General features: G+C 43.3%; 1 long non-coding RNA gene across 1 annotated transcript in view; it reads left to right on the top strand.

Moving 5' to 3' along the window:
- The window catches only part of LOC307188081, a 49,266-nt gene extending 42,749 nt beyond the window's left edge, over positions 1 to 6,517 (top strand). Inside the window, exon 3 of the long non-coding RNA XR_013828801.1 lies at positions 6,488 to 6,517. This is a non-coding gene — a long non-coding RNA (uncharacterized lncRNA). The remainder of the gene's footprint in view (positions 1 to 6,487) is intronic.
- The last annotated feature ends 233 nt before the right edge of the window (positions 6,518 to 6,750 follow it).

The following is a 6,750-nucleotide window of genomic DNA, read 5'->3' on the forward strand; positions in this document are numbered from 1 at the left end:
TGGGTCTGAGTAGATAGTCAGCTGTGTGTGTAAGACACTGATCATCTAAATCACAAAAGTCCACATTCTACAGAGAGGAAAATTTATTTGCTCTGGTTCCCTCTAGGCTGAGAATGCCTGGGGCTTCTGTGAGGGAATGAATTTGAAAAGAGTGGGGTTGGTGCCGCTGGAGAGAATTCCATGTTTGATTGGGTTTGGTTTCAGTGGCTTCGTCCATAAAACTGGTTTTACGATGGCCCCCGGAGTGGCTGTCTCCAGCTCTGTCTCTGTATCAGGCAATAGCTATCCTGCAGTGTGCCATTAGCGACAGCAAACAGCCCACCTCCCATGTCCTGTTATTCAAGTGAGAAGTAATTAATGGGAAAATTGTCCCACTGCATAAGCGCCGTTCCAGGCTCCTACTTCCTGCCGTCATTCCTCTGCCTACTCTCAGGGAAGCAAAGTGCTTCCGTTTTTCAATTTATTTGTTTAAAAAAAAAACGATCCTGAAAGCCAGTAGTTAGTAATTGCTCAGTCAGAGAAAGATTTTTACCAAAATAGAAAAGGGAGCAGTTATTTAAAGACACCCTGCCGGTTCCTTCCTTGCTTCCTTCTCAGATTGAATCAGGTGAAGAAGGTCCCTCACCTCAAGCCCAAGGACAGCACCCTGACCAATTCCCCCATTCCAGTGAGTCCAAAGAAATAATTAGGGAAAGGGCTGGGAGTGTAGTGAAGAGAGCTCAGAGTCTGCATTATTTATATATTTTTTGCTTTAAATTGTGGGAGATGTGCTGTCAACAGAAAAATTGGTTCCCTCCTTTCCATAGCATAGCACTGTGACTACAAAGCCAGGAATACGTCCTTTCACGCTGCCCCTTACCTCTACATGGAGCCATGGGACTGAGTTCTAGAAAATGAGATGGGAGGGGAAACTTTATGAGACTCACCATCCTCCCACTGGAGCTCATCCATGCTCTTCTAGTCTCTGATTGGCTGGAATGGACATGGAATGGACATGACCCCCAGGGTGACCTTGGAAACCACATGTTGAAGGGGGCTTTGCTTTTGATATCCTGAATCCTTGAATGACTCCAGGGAGGAGGGCGCCCCATTGGCCTGGTTACCACCCAGCTCTATTTCATGAGAGAGAACAAAACTTTGACTGTGTCAAGCCATCAAAATTCTTGGGTTTATTTGTACAGAAGGTGGTTTTATCATCGTTAATACAAAATGTACTCCCTTGCATTGGGGATCCTAAAACATGTAGCACGGTGGGGAAGGTAAGAAAATTGGTACTGGAGGCAGAAAAGATGAAGATAATAGCAAATTACTTAAAATAACTGTTGTCCTAGATTTCTTCATGAGCAAAGTATGTACCAAGCCGGTGGCTCTAGAAGAGGTTGGAAAACACAAAGTCAGTGTTAGGGGTTTTTTTTGGGTTTTTTTGTTTGTTTGCTTGTTTTGTTTTTTGGCCACACGGTGTGGCTTGCAGGATCTTAGTTCCCTGACCAGGAATCGAACCCATGGCCCCTGCAGTGGAACGGTAGAGTCCTAGCCACTGGACCTCCAGGGAATTCCCTGTTCTTATTGGCTTTGCTTAGGGAGTCTGTACAAGGAAGAGTCAAGCTCAGGAAACTATTGGCTGGTTCAAGAACAGAAATGAAAGGGATAGGATGAGTCCAGAAATCTGGAGCCTTCCGCTTTGAGCCCTAAGAGTAAGTGATCACATAGAGAGAAAAAAAAAAAAGGCTCTGAGCAGCAAAAGCCCGTTAGGACTTCTCAATACCTGGTCTCACCACTGTAGCAAAAATCGTTTAAGGTTGCTCTCTTCACGCTCAGGCCAATTTCTTTCCCAGCGGGCTTCAAGATGGTTTCCATTAAGTTGGAGGAGAGAAGTCTAGGGGTTAGGGTGCAAAGAGGTAAATCAGGCTTGAGAATTGTGTCTGGTAAAGAACCCTAGGTGTGCATACTGTCACGTGCAAATGACTGCAAAGAAAGATTTCAGAAGCTTACTAAATATTTGAGGGAATTGTATGGCCAAAGAATTCTGGGGTTTTTTTAAGAGTTTTTTTTTAACATCTTTATTGGAGTATAATTGCTTTACAATGTTGTGTTAGTTTCTGCTGTATAACAAAGTGCATCAGCTATATGTATACATAATCCCCATATCCCCTCCTTCTTGCGTCTCCCTCCCACCCTCCCTATCCCACCCCTCTAGGTGGTCACAAAGCACTGAGCTGATCTCCCTGTGCTATGCAGCTGCTTCCCACTAGCTATCTGTTTTACATTTGGTAGTGTATATATGTCCATGCCACTCTCTCACTTCTTCTAGAGTCTGTCATACAGAGTGAAGTAAGTCAGAAAGAGAAAAACAAAAACCGTATGCTAACACATATATATGGAATCGAAAAAAAAAAAAGGTTCTGATGAACCTAGGGGCAGGACAGGAATAAAGATGCAGATGTAGAGAATGGACTTGAGGACACGGGGAGGGGGCCAAAGAGTTCTTGAACTCAGACTACAAAAACTTTGGTTGCCCAAGCCTTGAATCAGTCCTTGGGTGCCCAGAGACGCACTGGGGGAAAGCAAGCTACAGTCTCTGCAGGAGGGCACTGTCCACACTGCTCACCTCACATGCGGCCTTGGAGATAACGGACCAGGAAGAACCCCGGCAGAGGGCACATCCAAGAGCCACGGAGGGCAATGGACAAGGGAGCTCTGCCCAGAGAGCAAAATCAGAGACTTAACCAAGGAATTGTTGCAGACCCTCTCAGCGCCCAGCCACGTTCCCTTGGCTTTCACCTCGACTTGGAGAAATCTGCTGACTGCCCACACCTGCAACCCTCTACCTGAGACTTTTTTTTTTTTTCCTGGCTGTAGGACAGGGGACACGACGGAAGTGCAAGGGAATTAATGCCCCGCAAAACAGCCCTCAACCACTGTCGGAGGATAAATTCCCGCCTAGGATGGGATAACTGAGGCACTCTCTGCACTGCGTCCCAGGGGTTCGTCCATGGGATGGAGTCTTGGTTGCCCCTAGTGGACGTGGCCTGACAGCATTGCCTTTATTCGTTTCTATCTCTTTTCTGTCTCAGTGTCCCTACCCTGCCACCTCTCTGATAACCCCTTGCTGGGTCTGCTTCTGGGGAAACGCAAATCGAGACAGAATTTCTTGCACTGTCTGGGCAGGGGGTTTTCACGATGACGTGAGTGGGTGCCTTTCCCACGTTTCCACCATCTTACCTATTCTCTTCTGTGGGCGAACTGCAGACTAAAAAAAAAAATATATTAAAACTGCTATCATCCACAGGAGTAAACCTATTTTTTTCATTGGAAAGTTTATTATTAAAGTAATTCAATTTTATTATAGAAAAATTGGAAAACAGATGAACAAAAAGAAAAATTTTTATCCATGATCCTTCTACCAGAAATATCTATGGTTAATGGGTTATTTTATATACATTCAGACGCTTTCCATGCATTTATGTATGTTTTATGTATTTGTGTATTTATTTTCACTGACCCCAAACCCTACTTTATGTTACTTGAAGTCAAAAGATTTCCTTTAATTTTTAGGTTTTTATGCTAGGGAAATGATATTTTCAGGAAAAGATTAATTTTTTTGCAGTTTTATTGAGGTATAATTGACAAATAAAATTGTAAGATATTTAACGTGTACAATGTGATGATTTGACATCTATATACATTGTGAAAGGATTCCGCCCATGCCTTCATTTATTAAAAATTTTGTCGGGGCTTCCCTGGTGGCGCAGTGTTTGAGAGTCCTCCTGCCGATGCAGGGGACATGGGTTCGTGCCCCGGTCCGGGAAGATCCCACATGCCGCGGAGCGGCTGGGCCCGTGAGCCATGGCCGCTGAGCCTGCGCGTCTGGAGCCTGTGCTCCGCAACGGGAGAGACCACAACGGTGAGAGGCCCGTGTACCGCAAAAAAAAATTTGTCATTGGGCATTGCTATGTGCCAGGCACAGTTCTAGGCATTTGGAATACATCAGTAAATAAAATGAAGATTTCTGTTCCTCAGGAAAAATGCATTCTAGTTGGCGGAGATTATCAATAAAAAAATACATAGAACTATACTCCAATTTAAAAAATAAATATATATACAGACAATAAGTGAATTGTTTAGTATCTTAACAGGTCAAAATGCTATGGAAAAAGTAGAGCAGGGTAAGGGGGATCGGGACAGCTGGAGAGGGGGTCGCAATTGTAAACGTGGTAGGTTGAGGGTACACTTCAATGAGGATGAGGCATTTGAGCAAAAACCTGAAGGAGGCGCAGACATCTGTGGTATGAGCATTCTGGGCACCAGTAGAGGTCCCCAGGGGGAATGGGCCTGGTGTGCTGAAGACAGAGCAAAGGAGCCAGCCCGGCAGGAGCAGAGTGAGCAATGGGGAGACGGCCAGAGGATGAAGTCAGAGAGTAGCCTGGGGGCGGAGGGGCCTCAGCACACCTTGTAGACTTTTACTCTGTGTGAGATGCGGAGCCCCTGCATGGTTTTGAGCGGGAGTGACATGATCTGACACATGTTGTAAAAGGGCAACTCTGGCTCCTGTGGTGACAAGAGCTGTAGGGGAGACAAGTTAGGAGCTACACAGTAATCCAGGAGGTGGATGGTGGTGGATGGGACCAGAGTGGATGCAGTGAGGGCCCTGAGAAGTAGTTGGATCTGGGAACTATATGCTGACACTAGGGCTAACGGGATTTCCTGAAGGATTGGAGCTGGATGCAAAAAAAAAAAAAAAAAAGAAAAAATAGAGGATGATGATTAAAGATGATTTGCAGGGTTTTGGCCTGAACATTATGAAGGTTTTATGTGCCAACAAGTGAATTAAGGAAGGCTGTGGATGGAGCAGATTAAAAGGGATGAAAATCATGAGTTCTGTTAGTTTGAGGTGTCTATTAGAAATCTGAGCCAATAGTTGGATTTAGGAGTCAGGAGTTCAGGGGAGAGGTCTAGACTAGGGTAAATGGTGCTTAAAACCACGACTGGATAAGATCAAAGGAATGAGTATAGACAGAGAAGAGAACTAACATCAAAACCACAATGAGCTATCACCTCACACCTGTCAGAATGGCTATCATCAAAAAGACCACAAATAACAAATGTTGGTGAGGTTGTGAAGAAAAGGGAACCCTCGTGCACTGTTGAGGGGAATGTAAATTGGTGTAGCCACTGTGGAAAACAGTACGGAGGTTCCTCAAAAAACTAAAAATAGAGTTGCCATATGATTCAGTGATTCCATTCCTGGGTACATATGCAAAGAGAATGAAAACACTAATTTGAAAAGATACAGGCACCCCAATGTTCACAGCAGCATTATTTACAACAGCCGAGATATGGAGCAACATAAGTGACCACCAACAGATGAACGGATAAAGAAGATGTGGTATATGTATATACAATGGAATACTACACAGCCATAAAAAAGAAGGAAATTTGCCATTTGCAGCAGCATGGATGGACTTGGAGGATACTATGCTTAGTGAAATAAGTCAGACAGAGAAAGACAAATACTGTATGATATCACTTATAGGTGGAATCTAAAAATTACAACAAACTAGTGAATATGACAAAAAAGAAGCAGATACAGAGAACAAACTAGTGGTTACCAGTGGGGCGAGGGAAGGGAGAGGGTAAGATAGGGGTAGGGGATTGAGAGGTGCAAACTGCTGTGTGTAAAGGAAATGAGCTACAGCAAATGGAATATAGCCAGTATTTTATAATAACTATAAATGGCGTATAACTTTTCAAAATGGTGAATCACTATGTTGTACACTTGAAACTTACATAATGCTGTAAATTAACTATACCTCAATTGAAAAAAAAAAGTTGGGAAGAAGAGGAGGATGCAGCAAAAACTGAGGAGGAGGAAACACTGAGGCAGGAGGAGATTCAAGAGAGGATGGGGTTCTGAAAGCCAGGCAAAGGGCTCTGCAAGGAAGAAAGTGTGGCCCTCTGTGTTAAATGCTGCTGATGGAGCCCATGAGACGAGGACGGAAATGACCACAGGGCTTAGGAATATGGCGGCCACTGTGACCTTGACATGTACAAAACCTGACTGGAGTAGGTTTAAGAGGGGAGGAATTAGAGGGGCTTTACTGCAGAGCATAACAAGGAAATGAGGTTGTAGCTGCTGAGAGAAGTCATCAATAGAAGTTTTTTTGTTTTGTGCCCTTTTTGGGGAAGGGAAAAATAACAGCATATTTACATGATGATCATGATGACCCAACAGTAACAAGAAAAAAAAACTGTGTAGTAGGGAGCTGGAAGAAAACACCCATATAAATGTTTTCAAAAATGAGATTTACTATACATGCTTTTCCATAACTTACAGAGTATATAATAGGCTCCCAGTAAAATAATGTCTCTACTTTTCATTTTTAATGGCTGTAGAATATTCTAGTTTTTGAGTGTATGATAATTTGTTTAACCAACCCCTTATCACTGGACTTTTGGATGATTTCCTTTATTTATTTTGCTGTTACAGGCAATCATGCAGTGGACATCCTTATAAACCAGGTAATTTTCTGATTGTTGCCTTAGGATAAGCTCCTACAAGTGGAAGTACTGGGTCAAAGAATGAAAAGATTTTAAATGATTTTAATGCATATCAAATAGCCCAAATCCCTGTTTTAGAATTGATCAAAGCCATTCAGCTCTGCCCTTATCACAATTATATTTTTCTGTTATACCTATCACAGTTGTGTACTGTTACATTTATCTGTGTGATGACCTGATTTATGTCTGTCT

This window comes from Stenella coeruleoalba, assembly GCF_951394435.1.
Source record: "Stenella coeruleoalba genome assembly, chromosome: 6".
Taxonomy (NCBI): Eukaryota; Metazoa; Chordata; class Mammalia; order Artiodactyla; family Delphinidae; genus Stenella; species Stenella coeruleoalba.